Source organism: Podarcis erhardii (assembly GCF_964252035.2).
Source record: "Podarcis erhardii genome assembly, chromosome: 8".
Lineage (NCBI taxonomy): Eukaryota > Metazoa > Chordata > Lepidosauria > Squamata > Lacertidae > Podarcis > Podarcis erhardii.
In genome coordinates this window covers 39,196,713-39,216,494 of record NC_138499.1, presented here as the reverse complement: position 1 = coordinate 39,216,494, position 19,782 = coordinate 39,196,713, and the positions used below count along the sequence as shown (strand labels likewise).

At 38.8% G+C, this 19,782-nt stretch overlaps 2 long non-coding RNA genes and 1 pseudogene across 3 annotated transcripts in view; 1 reads left to right on the top strand and 2 right to left on the bottom strand.

Annotated features, from left to right (window-relative positions):
* The window catches only part of LOC309349078, a 41,208-nt gene that overhangs the window by 1,278 nt on the left and 20,148 nt on the right, over positions 1-19,782 (bottom strand). Inside the window, exon 2 of the long non-coding RNA XR_014159673.1 lies at positions 509-1,322. This is a non-coding gene — a long non-coding RNA (uncharacterized lncRNA). The remainder of the gene's footprint in view (positions 1-508; positions 1,323-19,782) is intronic.
* The window catches only part of LOC309349122, a 128,562-nt gene that overhangs the window by 89,116 nt on the left and 19,664 nt on the right, over positions 1-19,782 (top strand). The window lies entirely within an intron of this gene.
* The window catches only part of LOC309348866 (DGAT1/2-independent enzyme synthesizing storage lipids-like), a 17,142-nt pseudogene continuing 4,504 nt past the window's right edge, over positions 7,145-19,782 (bottom strand). Inside the window, exons 4-7 of the transcript XR_014161539.1 lie at positions 18,686-18,876; positions 13,752-13,812; positions 13,132-13,271; positions 7,145-7,342 (exon numbers count right to left, since the gene is read on the bottom strand). The product of XR_014161539.1 is annotated as a DGAT1/2-independent enzyme synthesizing storage lipids-like (transcript). The remainder of the gene's footprint in view (positions 7,343-13,131; positions 13,272-13,751; positions 13,813-18,685; positions 18,877-19,782) is intronic.

The following is a 19,782-nucleotide window of genomic DNA, read 5'->3' as shown; positions in this document are numbered from 1 at the left end:
GTTCTGCAAAGCCATTTTCCCTATCAATTTTAAACAATTCATTAATCTGATGTACCTGTAGCCAATCTGTAACCAAATTTCTTAATTCCTAGAGATTTATCAGTTTTGGTTTCTGTCCTGCAAGGTCACTCTAAAATTTCACTGTAAGTTAACCAATGCTTTTCCATATTTTTTTTTTCCTGATCGTAGCTTCTACTGGGGATATCCATAGTGGTGTTTTTCTTTCCAGTAAATTTTTATACTTTTTCCACACTCTAAATAGGTTTTTTCTAATTACGTGATTTGTAAAAGTTTTATATTTTTTGCTTTTCTATACCATAGGCAGGCGTGCCACCCAAACTGTATATCATGTCCTTCTAAGTTTAACAATTTTGTATTTTTCAACAAAATCCAATCTTTTATCCAACATAGGCAGGATGCCTCAAAGTAAAGTTGAAGGACTAGATGACCCTTGGAGCCCCTTCCAACTCTACACTTTATGATTCACGGAACAAAAACTTTTACTTACATACCTGGTAAGTCTAAATTGCCTTTAATTCAGTCACCTCTCTCTGGGAGCAGCAGAAGTCTTGTCTGGTACAATTTTTTGTTGGCTAATCTCCAACCCTATGTAGACATGACCCTTTATGTGGCAGCTTAAAGTGACTGTGATGGGTGTGCCATCTGTATGAAGAAATGAAGTATTGTGAAAAAGAGGGAAGGCTTAGAGTGCCTGGTACTTGGAAGTTGTGGCCATTTGTAATTAAGGATAACTTAAGGGATCACACCTACAATAGCACTCATATTGCACAATAACATACTGGGTCACAGAAAACCAGTTATTGACTAAGGAGTAAAGGTAGGAATTGTAACAAGATATGCATGTAATAGGATCATCCTGCAATACGTAAACCTTAATAACATGTCATGTTTACAATATTGAATCCTAGCACTGTAAAAGCTCTTCCACTGGACCTGCCATTTAATTCTACAGCAGCATGTGCATGTGGATTTCATTAACACCTACAAGGTTTGAATACTGAATCTCAAGTAATCATCCTCAGTAATCAATCCTACTCTAATAAACTTGACCAGCTACTTGTGCTCTAGGCATTGTCTAAGATCTCCAATACCATCTGTTTGATTGTTTGGTTAAATTCTGCCATGCTGATTTTTCTGCAGGCAGCTCATCAAATAGCTTCTTCACCCGTTGCTCCTGCAGTATGCTTTGCTTTCTCAGGAGCTCCAGAAATTCTAGGTTGACATACTTTGCCATACAGTGGCGTGTAAGAAAACGGCTTCTGCAGTTGCTATGCCTCCTTAATTGCTAGGTACACCCACACCTCCAACTAAGACAAGATGTCTGAGACAAGATGGCGGCGCGTGCAAACGCTGCGGCTGAGAGCTCCCGGGAGGGGAGTCAGGGTTTGTTAGGACGAATTATCTATAGTCGATACGAAATGCTGTTCTACAGAGACAGAAGTAAGTAGCAGCAGATACAGATGTAGAAACTGTGCTGTGTGGGAGCAGCTACGGGCATGCGAGATTCCAGAAATCGTAAATCACTGGTGTTGGAGGAGGAGGAGGAGGAGGAGAGAGCGGAAGCAGAAGAGAGGCTGCAGAGGACAAGGTCATAGAATCATAGAATCATAGAGTTGGAAGAGACCACAAGGGCCATCGAGTCCAACCCCCTGCCAAACAGGAAACACCATCAGAGCACTCCTGACATATGGTTGTCAAGCCTCTGCTTAAAGACCTCCAAAGAAGGAGACTCCACCACACTCCTTGGCAGCAAATTCCACTGTCGAACAGCTCTTACTGTCAGGAAGTTCTTCCTAATGTTTAGGTGGAATCTTTTTTCTTGTAGTTTGGAACCATTGCTCCGTGTCCGCTTCTCTGGAGCAGCAGAAAACAACCTTTCTCCCTCCTCTATGTGACATCCTTTTATATATTTGAACATGGCTATCATATCACCCCTTAACCTCCTCTTCTCCAGGCTAAACATGCCCAGCTCCCTTAGCCGTTCCTCATAAGGCATCATTTGCAGGCCTTTGACCATTTTGGTTGCCCTCCTCTGGACACGTTCCAGTTTGTCAGTGTCCTTCTTGAACTGCGGTGCCCAGAACTGGACACAGTACTCCAGGTGAGGTCTGACCAGAGCAGAATCCTTTTCACATGTACTGCTCTCAAGCCAGGTATCACCCATCTTGTATTTGTGCCTCTCATTTTTTTTGCCCAAGTGCAATACTTTACATTTCTCCCTGTTAAAATTCATCTTGTTTGTTTTGGCCCAGTTCTCTAATCTGTCAAGGTCGTTTTGAAGTGTGATCCTGTCCTCTGGGGTGTTAGCCACCCCTCCCAGTTTGGTGTCATCTGCAAATTTGATCAGGATGCCCTTGAGTCCATCATCCAAGTCGTTGATAAAGATGTTGAATAAGACTGGGCCCAAGACAGAACCCTGTGGCACCCCACTAGTCACTCTTCTCCAGGATGAAGAGGAACCATTGATGAGCACCCTTTGGGTTCGGTCAGACAGCCAGTTACAAATCCACTGAGTGGTAGCATAGTCAAGTCCGCATTTTACCAGCTTCTTTACAAGAATATCATGGGGCACCTTGTCAAATGCCTTGCTGAAATCAAGGTAGGCTACATCCACTGCGTTCCCTTCATCTACCAGGCTTGTAATTCTGTCAAAAAACAAGATCAGGTTAGTCTGACATGACTTATTTTTCAAAAATCCATGCTGACTATTGGTGATCACAGTATTCCTTTCTAGGTGCTCACAGACTGTTTGCTTAATGATCTGCTCCAGAATCTTCCCTGGTATTGATGTCAGACTGACTGGGCGGTAATTATTTGGGTCCTCTCTTTTCCTCTTTTTGAAAATAGGGACAACATTTGCCATCCTCCAGTCTGCCAGGACGTCGCCTGTTCTCCAGGAATTCTCAAAGATGACTGCCAGTGGTTCTGAGATCACATCTGCCAGTTCTTTTAATACTCTTGGATGCAGTTCATCTGGTCCTGGAGACTTGAATACATCTAGACTAGCCAAGTATTCTTGTACTATCTCCTTAGTTATTCTCTGCTGTGTTTCCTCTGCTGAATCATTTGCTCCAAATTCTTCAGGTCGGGCATTGTTTTCTTTATCGGAGAAGACTGAGGCAAAGAAGGCATTGAGGAGTTCAGCCCTTTCTGTGTCCCCTGTTTGCATTTCACCATCCTCTCCTCTGAGTGACCCCACTGTTTCTTTGTTCTTCCTTTTGCTACGAACATACCCATAAAAGCCTTTTTTGTTGCTTTTAACCTCTCTAGCAAGCCTGAGTTCATTCTGTGCTTTAGCTTTTCTGACTTTGTGTCTACACGTGCTGGCTATTTGTTTGAATTCCTCTTTGGTGGTTTCCCCCCTTTTCCATTTTTTGTACACATCCTTTTTTAATCTTAACTCAGTTAAAAGTTCTTTAGATAGCCACCCTGGCTTCTTTAGGCACCTTCCATGTTTCCGTCTCATTGGTATTGCCTGAAGTTGTGCTTTTACTATCTCCCTCTTAATAAACTCCCAGCCATCATGAACTCCCTTTCCTTTTAGTATTACTGTCCATGGGATCTCACCCAGCACTTCCCTAAATTTTATGAAGTCGGCTTTCTTAAAGTCAAGAAATTGAGTCCTAGTATGATTGGCTTCTCCTTTCCGCTGTATAGTAAACTTCAGAAGAGCATGATCACTCGCGCCTAATGATCCTTCCACTTCTACCCCACTAACCAGGTCATCAACATTGGTTAGGACCAGATCTAAAATGGCTGTTCCTCTTGTTGCTTCTCCCACTTTCTGGACAATGAAGTTGTCTGTAAGGCCAGTGAGGAATCTGTTTGACCTTATGCTCTTGGCCGAGTTTGACATCCAGCAAATATCCGGGTAACTGAAGTCCCCCATTACTACTATCTCCCTTCCTTTTGCATGCTTGGCCATCTGTTCCAGGAAGGCATCATCTATGTCCTCCGTTTGGCTTGGAGATCTATAGTAAACTCCCACAATGAGGTCACTGTTATTCTTCTCTCCCTTAATTTTGACCCAAATGCTCTCACTTTGGCTTTGAGGTTCTAAATCTTGGATCTCTTCACAGGTATACACATCCCTGACATATAACGCCACTCCTCCTCCTTTTTTGTCTGGTCTGTTTCTCTGAAATAGATTGTATCCCTCCATTATTACATTCCAATTGTGGGACTTATCCCACCAGGTTTCAGTGATGCCTATTATGTCATATTTAGTTTGCTGTACCAAGAGCTCAAACTCATCTTGTTTATTTCCCATGCTTTGCGCATTAGTGTACAGACATTGAAGTCCATTAATCATTCCCCCGTGTCTCTTATTTAAGGATTTTTTCCTCCCACCACTAGGTCTGCGTGCTGTTTGCTCCATTTGGTCTATGACATTTGGATGATCATCTTCATCAATTGATAGACTCCTACCTTCAGGGGCACTGTCTCCCTCCCCCACATTAGTCAGTTTAAAGCCCTCCTGATGAGGTTTCTGAGATTTTTGGCAAAAACATTCTGGACAAGGAAAGATAAGGAAACAACAATGCACACTACCTCTTCCAAGTATCTTTTACGCTAATGTGAGATCATTGGCAAATAAACTTGACGAATGGAGGCTTCGGGTAGGAGTGGAGGAAGACATCCGGGATTGTTGTGTGCTGATACTCACAGAGACATGGTTAAATTCAGCTATTCCAGACACAGCTGTTGAATTACAAGGTTTTACAACCTTGTGGGACCGGTGGGACAACCGGTGGGACAGGACACAGGATTCTGGCAAGAAACAAGGTGTGTGTGTGTGTATTTTTGTAAATCAAAACTGGTGTACGGACTCTGTCAAGTTGGATACCTACTGTTCTCCGGATGTGGAATTTCTGACAATTAAATGCAGACCTTTCTATCTTCCCCGGGAATTTACAACAGTGGTGTTAACAGCAGTGTACATAGCACCAACTGCAAATGCATGCAGGGCCATGAGCAGTATGCATGAAAACATCAATGCTAAATTGAGCAGATACCCGGAGGCTGTGCACATTATTGCGGGGGACTTCAATCACACAGATGTGAGGGCAGTACTCCCAAAATTCTATCAGCACATTGAGTGTGCAACAAGGGGAGAAAATACTCTTGACAAGGTGTATACGAACATTAGACAGGCATATGTGGTCAAGACCTTGGCGCACCTCGGTGGTTCAGATCATGTGTTCCTGCTTCTGACACCAGTATACACACCCCTCAGGAAACAAGGCCAGATACAAACACGGATGGTTACGGTGTGGCCTGAGGGAGCCTCTCAGCAACTGCAGGACTGTTTCCAGGAGACCGACTGGAATATCTTCGACCATGTAGTTTTATGTAGATTTGTGGTAGTTTTAATGTAGTTTTAATGTAGTTTTATGTAGTTTTTCAATTTCATTGTTCCGTTGTGTATTGCATGACTTCAATTTCATTCTTTCATTGTGTATTGCATGACTTCTACTTATCTGGAGGTAGAGGGAGAGTGGGGAAGATAGTGGCAAGGTGGGTGTGATTAAAACACATCAATGGAGCCACTCCAGTGATCCTGCTTGTTTGTTTGTTTATACCATGCTGACCTCGCTTCCAACTTGCCTTTCCCCCTCTACCTCCTGTTAAGCAGCAGCAATGTGACCAGTTGGAGGTCAGGTGAGCAGCAGTGCCCCTTCACACTCTGCCAATGCTGTAACCCATCATGGTGCAATGCAGTGGCATGTAAGAAAATGTCTCCTGCAGTTGCTATGCCTCCTTAATTGCTAGGTACACCCACACCTCCAAGCTGGTGTGATTTTGAAATGGGCTGGCACACCCCACTAAGGTGATATCCACCCTGCATTGTTGAAACTCTCACTATGTGGGCAGTGAGAACTTCAATCAATAATGCTATCAGGATGACAAGAATGGAGCCACTTCTGAATGAATACCACACAAAAATTGCAACAAGTATGATTGATTTCCCATGACTGCTTAATTGGATATTTTCTGTAGATATTTCTGCAGCTTCCATTATTCTAGCATCATTATTTTAGTAAAAGGAACTAGTCACTTTGCGGAATTTTGTCAAAAAGCAGGATATGAATCTAAATAAATTAAATAAACCATTTAAAGACTAAGAAGCACACTGTGACTAAACTTCACCAAATTATTATTTCCATGGCACAATCTACATCCATGACACCTTGCAAATGACCATAATACTGTGAGGCGTCATAAAGAATATCTGCCTCCGAGCTCTGTAATAACATTCCTCAACACACCCAATGATTTTCAGATGTAAAGCTTGGACTTTGTTCACAGGGCCATACATCATCTGCTGAAACAAATGGCCAAAAAATTCTTGAATCCTGATCAGCCTACTCTGGTATTCATAACTGAGGCTATGGAAGAAAGAAATCAGCTAAGATGGGAACTTGAGTCTTTCAGGAGCTAAAAGATAAAGAAGATATTGTGTGTGTGTGTGTGTGTGTGTGTGTGTGTGTGTGTGTGTAAAAGCCTGGTTGCTCCACTCACTCTGGGCGGCTTAGAACATCAAAACCACAGCAACATATCATCAATTAAAAACTTCCTGATGCAGGATTGCCTTCAGATGTCTTCAGAAAGTTGTGTAGTTATTTATCTGTTTGATATCTGATAAGAGGGTGTTCAACCGGGGGGGGGGGGGTGCTACTGCGGGGCAGGCACCAAACCCAGATTCATAGTTGAGTTGGCTGTTTTCGTTAGATCAGTCACTTTTTTCACCAATCTTTTTGTTTTCTCTACTTTTCTTGCTATAAGTTTAAAATGATTTGCATTATAGGGCTCAAATCTTGGAGCACCCTTTTATAAACATAAAAGAAGTGCCACTGTTTTAATACAGGTAATTTATAGACATTACTCTTTCACATGTAATATTATTTCATGTTTCAGTTAAACACTCGCCTTCCCGTTATACTCTTTGATTCTGCCTCTATTAGTGCAAGTTCCCTCAGAAGGGGAATTCTGGGTGTATTGCAGGATAGGGCAGAAAAGCACTTGTACGTCTTCAAAAACGGAGGACCTTCTGCACACACAGCAGGAGGTGAGCTACTGAGCTAGGGACCCTTCCAGATAATTAATAAACAATCCAGCACAATTCTGTGTATATCAACTTAGCTTTAATAACATAAGTATTAATGCTTCCTATTACAGACACTTTCTCATAAACACTGCAAGTGTTTTATATGGACTAGTTAGCTTTGTAATGCTTATCAAATCGTTCTGAAAGAGCTCTTAATATATTTCCTGGCCTTTTTTGGTGTTTATCCCGAAGATTTTCAAGTGCAATCTTCGCCTGTTGAAAGAAAACCAGAGGAATACATTGTGTTAGAGGAATAGATTGCAAAATAGGTATTCACAGTTATTAATATCTGTGAGGAAAAAGCTAAAGGGATCAGAACCAGAGGCAACCCATTTTTTCCAGCTATAGAAGCACAATATGTGACTTCTTTCTGGGATACACAACTGACTTTGTACACAGAGATGTGCTGCATGAGAGTCCTTGTCTCTCAACCCTCAAAAGTGGTTTCTTCAACATGGGGGTTTCGGCCAGAGCAGCCAGGGTGAGGAACCCCCCACTAGGAAACTGCTCATCTCTCAGTGAATCCAGCCCACTCTCTGTATGTTTACCAAGAGCACTGTATGAGAATGGCAGAGAAACAATCAAACATATGTGCCTTGGGCTGCTTTGTACACAGTAGCTACCTTGCATGGTTGTTACAATGTAGGATAAAAGGAGCGAACCTCAGGACAACCAAGGCATAACCCCTTGCAGAAAGAAATTTCTTATCTGCCCCTTTAAACAGGCAATCAAAACCTGAAACTTTATGCAGCAAGAAAACAAGCAGAAAGTGCTTGGAGAAGGACCAGGCATACTAAACAAAGTTCCAACCCTGTTCCCATCAGCCACCAGGACCCTACATGCTCCTCCCCTTAGCCCCCTCCCTTTGGGAGTCAGCTTCCCAAGTCTTCCTTTGCTTGGACTCTGTCTTGTGTGGCGTGGGCTCTGTTTTACACGTGTGGGCAGTTTGGGAAGGGCCCAAGAGTGCAGTTGATCAGTGGCCCCAAAGAAGCTCAGCTCAACAACTTTTTATGCGATTGACCAAAATTTTCATCAGGTGCAATTAGAATAAGATCTATTATTTGATTATTGATATAAACCTCCAGAATGTATTTTGTATAGTCAACCCTAACATAGTGGGAAGAAGAAGTCCCATTGCATGAGCAGATCTCTCTTTGTACCATATGGTTTTTCCCATTTAATTAGTCTCAACAAGTTAAGGAGAGGGAAAATTGAGTGTTGGGCATAATGCACAAAGGTATATATAATGAACCCTATATCAGGTCATATAGAATGAAGAAATCAATATGTACAATACAGTTTAGAGCTGAAAGAGAGAGAAACCAAGAGGAAAAGAAATATTCTGCTTATATTATATTATATTATATTATATTATATTATATTATATTATTATTATTAGAATATCACAAACTCAATACTTTATGACAGTCAATGAAGAAATTAGTTGGAAGATAAAAAAATGAAGCAGACATATTTTGAACACGCCAATAAATCAGGAAAATTGTTAGTGTGGCAATTGAAAAAAGTGAACAAAGAAATTTTATAAGCAAAATTAATATAATGGGAAAATTACAGGGAAGATGAAGGAAATAAGAGAAGCATTTGTGAAATGTTTCTCAAAACTGTATAAAAAGGAAAGGAAAGGAGTTTTAAAATAGAGGAATATATACTGTAAAAAATAGTAATCTGCCAAAAATAAAAGAGGAACAATTTGTGGCCTTAAATACTCAAATAACAGCTCAAGAAGTTTTAGATGCAATAAATTGGACAAAAAGAGGTAAGTCTCCAGGACCAGATGGATTAACGGCAAAATATTATGAAACGTTAAGTGAACCATTAGTAAATCCATTGAAAGATTTGATGAATGAGATCTTAATGACAGGTGAGATCCCCGGAACATGGAAAGAAGCTTATATAACATTGATCCCAAAACAAGATTCGGATTTAATGCAAATAAACAATTACAGGCCTATTTCATTATTAAATAATGGTTATAAATTATTTGCAAACATATTAGCGAATAGGATGAAAAAATCTTAGGTGAATATATACATCAACATCAGGCAGGGTTTTTTCCAGGCAGACAAATGAAAGAGAATATAAGAAATATTTTGAATGTGATAGAATACCTGGAGGTAAAAAATGAAAAAAAAGCAGCAATGATGCCAAAAAAGCAGCAATGGTGCCGAAAAAGCTTTTGACAATGTTTCCACTGTATTTTAATACTTTGTTGGAAGCTGCCCAGAGTGGCTGGGGAAACCCAGCCAGATGGGCAGGATATAAAATTATTATTATTATTATTTTTCCTGGGACTTCATGAAAAAAATACTTGAAGAAATTAATTGTGGATATAAATTTTTAAAAGGGTTACAAGCAATATATTCAGAACAAACTGCAAAATTAAGTGTAAATCAGGTGATAACGAATTAATGTAAAATACAAAAAGGAACTATAGGCAAGGATGTCCGTTGTCACCGCTATTGTTCATCCTGGACCTGGAAGTACGTGCAAGAAATATAAGCACGGACAAAGAGATTAAAGGGATAAAAACTGGGGCGGGGGGATGAATTTAAGCTGAAAGCCTTTGCTGGTGATTTAGTAATCACAGTAGAACATCCAAAAAATTCTCTTCCTAGAGTAATAGAGAAAATTCAAGAATTTGGGGAAGTGGCAGGATTCAAATTAAATAGAAATAAAACTAAATTATTAGTTAAAAAATTAAAAGAGGAAGAGAAAAAAGATTTGGTGCAAAGTATTGAGATAGAAATCCATAAAAAAGTAAAATATTTAGGGATATGATTAACTACAAGAAATATAAACATGTATAAAGACAATTATGAAAAAGTATGGTCTGAGATAAAAAGGAATTTAGAAATATGGAGTAGAATGAACCTTTCCCTACTAGGAAGAATTGCAGCAGTAAAAATGAATGTGTTGCCAAAAATGCTTTTTCTCTTCCAGACAGTCCCAGTAATGGTTAAGGATGATTGCCTCAAAAGATGGCAAAAAGATATCTCTAAGTTGACTTTCGGTTGGTTGCCCGGCTATGGCGGAGGGGAGTTCTTTTGGCTGAAAGAGCCCCGGTGCATTGAAGGCTGGGGAGACCGTGAGTGTTGCGGTACCCCCCAAAAAACCTCAGATTGAGCATTCTGTGGATCTGGAGTTTCTGTGGGTGCCCAGAACGACTCCCCCCGCTCCGCGGTAAGCTCTTGTAAAGAGCCCCGAGAGCGAGCGGAGTTGGAGCCGTGGGCACTTTGGAATCAACTCGCTTTCTTCATTGCGCGAAGCTCCAAGTCCGGCATTCGTGAGGGGCCAATTTCTCAAAATAAATTTGGAAAATCTTCAGTAAAAAGGACTTAAAATTTGGGCATTTAATTTGACAGGAAGGGACTTAAACACAGAGGTTGGTCCCTTTCCGCTGGAATAAAAGTGGAAACAGCTACCGCTGCCCGAAGCCGTGAGCTGAATAAGACTTTTAGAAAAAACCAAACTGGAAACGGAGTTGTTAGATACTAAAGTTAAAAATTTATCTAAAATGTATAATCTGCTGTTGGAGTAGCATACAAAGGATGAACAAGTTAAATCTGTTATGATTGGGCAAGAGATGTTGGACACAATATAATGTTGGAAGATTGGGAATGGTTGTGGAAGAAAGGGGTTATGTTTACTGCATGTACTGTATTAAAAGAAAACGTCATGAAAATGATGTATAGATGGTACTTAACCTCAGTAAAATTGGCAAAGATCTGCCACACGAATGACAATATATGTTGGAAATGTAGAGAAAAAGAAGGTCCTTTTTTTTCACATGTGGTGGACGTGACCCAAGGTGAAAGACTTCTGGGAAAAGATTTATAATGAATTGAAAAAAAATGTTGAAAAATACATTTATTAAGAAACCAGAGGCCTTTCTACTTGGAATAATAGGATTGGAATTACCCAAAAAAGATGTTAGATTATTTTTGTATGCAACCACAGCGACAATATTGTTATTAGCCAAAAAATGGAAATCCCAAGAAATCGCAACGGTGGAAGAATGGCAGATGAAGATGCTGGATTTTTGGGAGCTAGCTGACCTGACTGGAAGAATCCGTGGCCAGAAAGAAGAGGATCACCAAGAAGATTGGAAGAAATTTAAGGATTATTTAATTAATTTAATTTAATTTAATTTAATTTAACTAGTAGTCACTTTAAAGTACCAAATAGAGCTAGGATTAAAATAAGATTGAATTGTAACTAATTTGGATTTGGAATATTAAGACATGAAAGAAGATAGTTAATTGACATGACAGAATTAATTTTAGTAGAAAAATGATATTGGAGAGCTGTTATAAGGTGATACAATGAAATTCAGATAGGAGGGATCCGAGGAAGTCAATTAACAATTAAAGATAAATTGGGTTTCACAAGTAATATGTGGTTTAATTTTTTTGTTTTGCTTTTTTAGTATTTTAATGTGTTTTTCTTTTGTGTGTTTTCTCTCTTTTCTATGTTATATTTGTTATAATTGTGGAAAATTTAATTTAAAAAAAATTGGGGGGGGGGAGAGTTTATCTGGGGGGCAAAAGGCCAAGGATTAAACATAAGATACTTACAGATATAAAAGAAAGAGGAGGCTTTGCCCTCCCAGATTTTAAACTGTAAATTTAAACTGCATGTTTGGTCTGGATTAGGGACTGGATGAAACTGGAAAGGGAAGAAGCATTAGATTTGGAAGGTCATGATAACAGATATGGATGGCATGCATTCTTATGGTATGGGAAAGGGAAAGTACATAAAGGATTTTACAATCACATTATTAGAAGATTATTAACGAGAGTGTGGGAGAGGTACAAAGATTTAATAGAACAAAAAACACCTTGGTGGTTATCACCAATTGAAGCTTTGTTACTCAAACTGCTTGGCAAAAGGGGAAAGTGGCCCACATATAGAGACCTACTGAGAGACCAAGAAGGAAAATGGAAATTAAAAGATTATGAGGAAATTAAAGATCATGTGCAGAGTTGGTTGCATTACAGGCAAAGGGTTTAGCTATACAATCTCTAGATTCCAAAAGGAGGTTATAGAAGAAGTGAAATATTGAAGAAAGCATATAGTATTCTGCTAGAATGGGAAACGAAAGATGAGGAGGTTAAATCAGTCATGATTAAATGGGCACAATATGCAATTTGAGGATTGGGAAAAGCTGTGGAAGGTAGATTTGAAATTTACAGATTGTTCTCTTTTGAAAAAAAATTATATGAACATAATGTATAGATGGTATATTACACCAGTAAAAATGGCAAAAATGTATAAAACTGGGTCAAATACATGTTAGAAATGTAAAGAAAAAGAAGGTACTTTGTATCATATGTGGTGGGAATGTAGATAAGTTTTTTAAAAAAATTGGGAGGTGATATACAATGAATTGAAAAAGTGTTCAAAATGACATTTGTAAAAAAAACCAGAAGCATTTTTGTTAGGGATTTTAGGACAACACCTGCCAAGAAAAACAAAGAACTTATTTATATATGCTAAAACAGCGGCAAGAGTCTTGTTAGCACAAGGATGGAAGAATGAGGAAATCCCAATGAAAGAACAATGGCAAGAAAAACTGGTGAGCTATGCGGAGTTAGCAAAGTTAACACATAAACTGCGTGAGAAGGACAACCGTGCCTTCAAGGAAGAATGGGAACTATTTACAAAACTATTCAAAAAGACAACAAATGGATTTGGACTCCTTGGCAGGTTTTGAATAAACATCCACAAATTTAGTAGTAGAACATATGACAGAAAAGGTAATGATATGTCCAACTTTACAACATGCAGAGAATCATATGTATGAACAAATCAGAGAGGGGAGCTGAAGGTCTCTGGAGGTCGGGAGAGGGAGGGAGGGGAGAAATGTAATTGGTTATATTTGATTTATAATTTGATTTGTTAAATATGCTTAATAAAAATATTTTTTAAAAGAAAAAAAGAAATATTCTCCTTTTAAACTTCCAAGTTTAGAGTTAACTTACTCTTTGAGCCAGCTCTACAGCTGTTATATTTGGATCATATGGGATGGGTTCTCCAATAAATGTCCTCAATTTCACTGGAAACCCTCCGTAAATGAGAACGAACGTACTTCGAGTTTTATCATACAGCCATTTTGTCAGCCCTGTGTATGAAATGGAAGAAGATTCTGAAGGAAAGTGACAGCATATCAAATTTGAAATTAGTTGACATTCTCAGTGTTTAGCAATTGCAATAAATACATCCCAGAGAGGAAGAGTTAAATAAAGTGAGTGCTTGGGAAAAGAGATACAAGATATTCAGTCAGCTCTTCTCAGCTCTTTGCAATCAGTCATAGGTTGTGTACAACAGACTGAAGAATATGGTATGTTTCCTGTTCAGTTCCCCTCCATTTTAAGGTTGCTCCCACATTTATCGATTATAGCTTTCTGTTAAATCTAATAGAAAACTAAGCAAGGGCATGTTCACTCAGTACTGAGACAGGCAGCACAACATTGCAGATAAGTGTACATGGAATAAAATCTATTAGTGAGTAGTAAATAGATATTCTTTTAAAAAGATCATTCTATATTATTAAAATGTATATTGCCTGAGATCTCTTGATCAAAGAAGGTATTTAACTTACTTGTCTTTCCAATGGTCCTGTATGCTTCACAACTGTTTTGTGTAAAAATAGGGATGATGGGCTAAAAAAATAAAAGATGAAACAAACATGAAAAGAAAGGTGAGGACTGGATAATTATTTTGCCCCAAGCATCCTGCCTTTATTTTTGTTATGGACTACGAAGAATGCTTCACATCTGGGATTATAATGAGAAGCAACTCATAAATGATAATGTATTTAGCTTTATTTATTTATTTTAATTACTTTTTTGATTTTCAAAAACAAAACAAAATTAAATAAAACTTTAACTTTAACATTCAACCTTTTTTATCTTCTTATTTACCCTGCGCAATTTCGCGCCCCGACTTCCCTCCTTCCCTGCTTTGGTTTTCCCAGTTTACATCCATTCCTGCAGATTCTTAATTACATTCTATATACGGTACATCATGTTAGCCCTGCTACAGTTTTTGAACTTCTACAGTTATTTCGTATATACACAACAAATTTACTTCACTCCTCCTCAAACTTTGTCACTTTTTGGTCTCGAATTTTATAACTCATTTTTGCCAATTCAGTATACTTGAATAATTTCGTATGCCACTCCATTAGGGTTGGTAACTCTAGGGATTTCCACTTTTGGGCCACAAAAATCCTTGCGGCAGTCGTGGCATACAAGAATAATTTGCAGTCTTCTTTTCTCACTTTATCTCCTATTATCCCTAATAAAAAAGCCTCTGGTTTCTTTGGGAATGTATATTTGAAAAAAATCATTTCATTGTATATCATATCCCAAAACTTTTTCATTTTTTCGCATGTCCACCACATGTCGAAAAATTCTCCATCCTTTAATGTACACTTCCAGCAGGTTCTATCTCACATTTTTTACATTTTTTTTTAAAAAATAATATTTATTAACAATTTAAAGATTACAAAAGAAAAGAAAAAGAATTAGACAAGACAAAACAATACAATACAAAAAAATTGCAGAATACAGAAAAAATAAAAACAGTTAAAAATAAATCCCTCTTTCTATGTCTTACAATTCATTTACTTGTTTCCATGACTCCCTCACACCTCCCTTTTTTGTTTTCCTGTTCGAATAGTTAATTCAGCAAATCCTTTCCCTCTTTATTTTATCTTAGCTCTTTATCTTATCTTATCTTTATCTTAACATATTATAACATTATATTTTCATCTATTATCAATCCATTTCTTAAATATTCCTTTTTAACCTGATTACTAAAACCGCTTCGTTTCATTCCGACATCATATTAACATTCATTAATTTTACAATGTTTCTGTAAATAATCTTTAAATTTCTTCCAATCTTCTTCCACCAACTCTTCTCCCTGGTCTCGGATTCTGCCAGTCATTTCCACCAGTTCCATATAGTCCATTACTTTCATCTGCCATTCTTCCAGGGTGGGTAGATCTTGTGTCTTCCAATACTTTGCAATTAGTATTCTTGCTGCTGTTGTAGCGTACATGAAGAAAGTTCTATACTTCTTTAACACCAATTGGCCGACCATGCCCAGGAGAAAGGCCTCTGGTTTCTTCTGAAAGGTATATTTAAGTACCTTTTTCATTTCATTATATATCATCTCCCAGAAAGCCTTAATCCTTGGGCATGTCCACCAAAGGTGAAAGAATGTACCTTCAGTCTCTTTACATTTCCAACATTTATTATCGGGCAAATGGTAGATTTTTGCAAGCTTGACTGGCGTCATGTACCAGCTGTATATCATTTTCATAATATTCTGTCTTAAGGCATTACATGCCGTGAATTTCATACCTGTGGTCCACAACTGTTCCTAGTCAGCTAACATTATGTTATGTCCCACATCTTGTGCCCATTTAATCATAGCAGATTTATCCGTTTCATCCTGAGTATTCCATTTCAACAGCAAGTTATACATTCTTGATAATATCTTAGTTTTGGGTTCTAACAGTTCTGTTTCCAATTTTGATTTTTCCACCTGGAAGCCAATTTTCTTGTCCAAGTTGTAAGCCTCCTGTCAGGGAACTGCCATCGGAGCTCAGGGTGGTGGAGAGGCTCTCGGATGCTGGGAGACCCTCGGATGCTGAGGAGGGAACCAGCAGGGGGAGAGGGAGAGTTTCCGCTGAAGAAGGAGGGAAGGAGGAGACAGCGTCGGAGGTGAGGCTCAGAGACGCTTCAAGCGAGACCAGTGGTGAGAGCTCAGGACCTCCCCTTGGAACGCCCACTCTGCGCAGAAAGCTGTCGCGCAGAGAATCAAGGAGGAGACTTTCTGTCAAAGAACTTTTATGTTGGAAGAAATTCAGGAAACACCCACTGACGGATTCTGCCAGTGATTAAGGCAGCCACGCACTCATGGCTGTCCGGTTAGGGAGAGTTTAAAACTAGCCACAAAACTGGGAGCATTTTAGCGCTTACGCACAAGCAACCCCTTATCCCATTACACCTCCCTTATTTGAAAATAATGAAGCCAATCTCGCACTTTATCTTTTAATCTCTCAAAACTCTGCAATTTCAATTGGTCACCCTCCTGTTCCAAAATCTCCCAATATTTCGGCCATTTGGCCTCCATATTGAGCTTTTTTAGAGCCTTCGCTTCCATCGGTGATAACCACCTTGGGGTTTTATTTTCAAATAAATCTTTATATCTTATCCAGACATTAAACAATGCTCTTCTGACAATATGGTTTTTAAATGCTTTATGTGCTTTGACCTTGTCATACCACAGATATGCATGCCACCCAAAGACATTATTAAAACCTTCTAAATCCAAAATGTCTGTGTTCTCAAGAAGCAGCCATTCTTTCAGCCAGCAAAATGCTGCTGATTCATAATAGAGTTTAAGGTCTGGCAGGGCAAATCCACCTCTTTCCCTTGCATCAGTTAATATTTTAAATTTTATTCTGGGCTTCTTGCCCTGCCAGACAAATCTAGAAATATCCCTCTGCCACTTCTTGAAACAATCCATTTTGTCCAGAATTTGCAATGATTGAAACAAAAATAACATTCTTGGCAATACATTCATCTTTATAACAGCAATTCGACCAAACAAGGAAAGCTTCAGATTTGACCATATTTCAAGATCCTTTTTCACTTCTAACCAACATTTCTCATAGTTGTCTTTAAATAAGTTTAAGTTCTTAGCGGTCATGTTAACCCCCGGGTACTTTACTTTCTTAACCAGTGTTAAACCTGTCTCCTTCTGAAACCTCTCTTTCTCAATCGGTGTTAAATTTTTTTCAAGAACCTTAGTTTTTAACTTATTCAGCCTAAATCCTGCCACTTGACCAAATTCCTGAATCAGTTCCAATACTCTTTTAGTACTAGATTCTGGCTCCTGTAATGTCAATACTAAATCGTCTGCAAAAGCTTTCAATTTGTACTGTATGGCTCCGACCTGTATACCTTTAATCAGATGGTCCCTTCTGATCATATTTAGCAAAACCTCCAGGACCAAAATAAAAAGCAATGGGGAAATTGGGCAGCCTTGTCGTGTCCCTTTCTCTATCTTGAATTCTTCTGTCACCACATTGTTAACTATTAATTTAGCCTTTTGTTCTGAATAAATTGCACCTATACCATTTTCAAAACCCCATCCCCTGAAGATTTTTCTTCATGAAGCTCCAAGAAATATTATCAAAAGCTTTCTCCGCATCTACAAATATCAAAACTGCTTTAGTATTAATGTTCACTTGCAGTTTCTCCAAAATATTGATTATATTTCTCGTATTGTCAGACAAATGTCTACCCGGGAGAAAGCCAGCTTGATCTTTATGTATCTCCTCGACTAATACTTTTTTTAATCTTTTAGCCAAAATATCTGCAAAAATTTTGTAATCCACGTTAAGCAGGGATATGGGGCGGTAGTTCTTAAGTTGTGTCTTTTCAGACTCAATTTTCGGTATAAGTGTAATATAAGCTTCCTTCCATGACTCTGGCGCTTTTCCCCCCTCTAAAATTTCATTGCAGACCTCCTTTAGTGCTTGAATTATCCAATCTTTCAAAGATCTATAGTATTTTGAGGTTAAACCGTCTGGCCCTGGAGATTTGCCCAACTGCATATTTTGGATGGCACCTTCCACCTCCTGTTCTGTTATTTTATAGTTCAGCATTGACTTATTTTCTTGAGAGATTTTTAGTAATCCATTTATTTTTAACAATTGGTCTATATCGCATTTTATACATTTTTGCCAATTTACTCGGGGTTATATACCACCGATACATCATTTTACTTAGGTTTTCTTTTAGAGTGGAACACGCTGTGAATCTCATACCTTCATTCCATAGTCTTACCCATTTGTCGTAGTCAATGTTATAACCAAAATCTACTGCCCATTTTATCATTACTTCTTTTATTAGTTCATCTTTGGTATCCCATTCCAATAAATGTTCATACATTTTAGATAGGAGTTTTGTTCTGCCTTCTAAAATTTCAATTTGGTATCTTGATTTCCGCCGGCTAAATCCCAATTTCTTATCCTCTTTTAATAAGCCATTCACCTGGTGATTTTGTATCTATCCCATAAAAGCACTTTTTATATTGTCATATGGTTCTGGCTTCCACCCGTTCTCAGCTTTCACTAAAATATCTTCATAAGTTAGTCTCTTCCCTTCCATATTTAACTTTTTTATTGTCAGTACATCTATCGGGGATAGCAACCAAGGTGTAGTTCTTTCTACTAAATTTTTATTCTTGTCCCATACCTCATACAGGACACCCCTAAATATATGGTTTGTAAACCCTTTATGTATTTTCACCTTATTATACCATAAGTAGGAGTGCCACCCATATCTATTATTGTGCCCTTCTAGATCCAGTAAATCGGTGTTTTTCATTTGACCCCCAAACAGGATATTTGCCATCCTCAACTTTTTTGGATGCTGGATCAAGGATGTCAACATATTATGTCTTATCTAGGATATTCGTAAAGGCAATGCAAATTGCACAAAGATCACTCACCACTTTTGCCTCCAAAGCTGCCTGAGCAAAACCTGTGCGTTTCTCCCACATTATGCCGTAATCATGACTAAACAGTGCTTCTCTAGCTCCACCAGGTGCAATGCCCAGTAAATGGCCTTTCTTCATCATTTCCACAATTTCAGCTTTCTTGTAAAATTTCAACCCGCTCACATAAAAAACCATCTGCAGCCCTGAAAAAATAAGCCCCAAATAGAAGAATGCATTTTATGTGAAACTTATTTAGGAAATAGTGTGGATTCAATACAAGTGTCATTATTCCACATATATTGCACTATTATGGATCACAAGCATAGCTCTCTGCCAATCCATTTCAACTAGGATTTCATGGATGGGGACTTTCGGCTAATTCCTCTTTTGCTCAGAGGTTCTGACAGTAGGCTTTTTTTGGAAAGCACATTGAGTGGGGTTGAGTGCTGAGGTGGCCACTTTTTAGACATGTGTTCCTCAGATCTGTAATACATTCAAGTTTGCATTATGATAAAAATACAGTTCACAGTGCCTTGCTGCACCATCCAAACCTTCAATCCCTTTAGGGTGCAGAGCTTTTGGATACAGTGGTACCTCGGGTTACATACACTTCAGGTTACATACGCTTCAGGTTACAGACTCCGCAATCCAGAATTAGTTCCTCGGGTTAAGAACTTTGCTTCAGGATGAGAACAGAAATCTTGCTCCGGTGGTGCAGCAGCAGCAGGAGGCCGAATTAGTTAAAGCGGTGCTTCAGGTTAAGAACAGTTTCAGGTTAAGAATGGACCTCTGGAACGAATTATGTACTTAACCTGAGGTACCACTGTAGAGTAGACACACACACACACACACACACAGAGAGAGAGAGAGTGAGAGAGAGAGAGAGAGAATACACACATGGCACAGAGGAGACTATGCTGATGGAAAACTGCCTCCGCCAGCTGAGATTGGTACACAGATATATGGGTGGAGGTTTTATGCTGCATTAATTAACCTAGTAGAAAAACTCCAAGCAGCACTCTTTGCTACTGGGCCTCTTTGGACCCCTTCCTTCCTTCCTTCCTTCCTTCCTTCCTTCCTTCCTTCCTTCCTTCCTTTAAATGACCTTT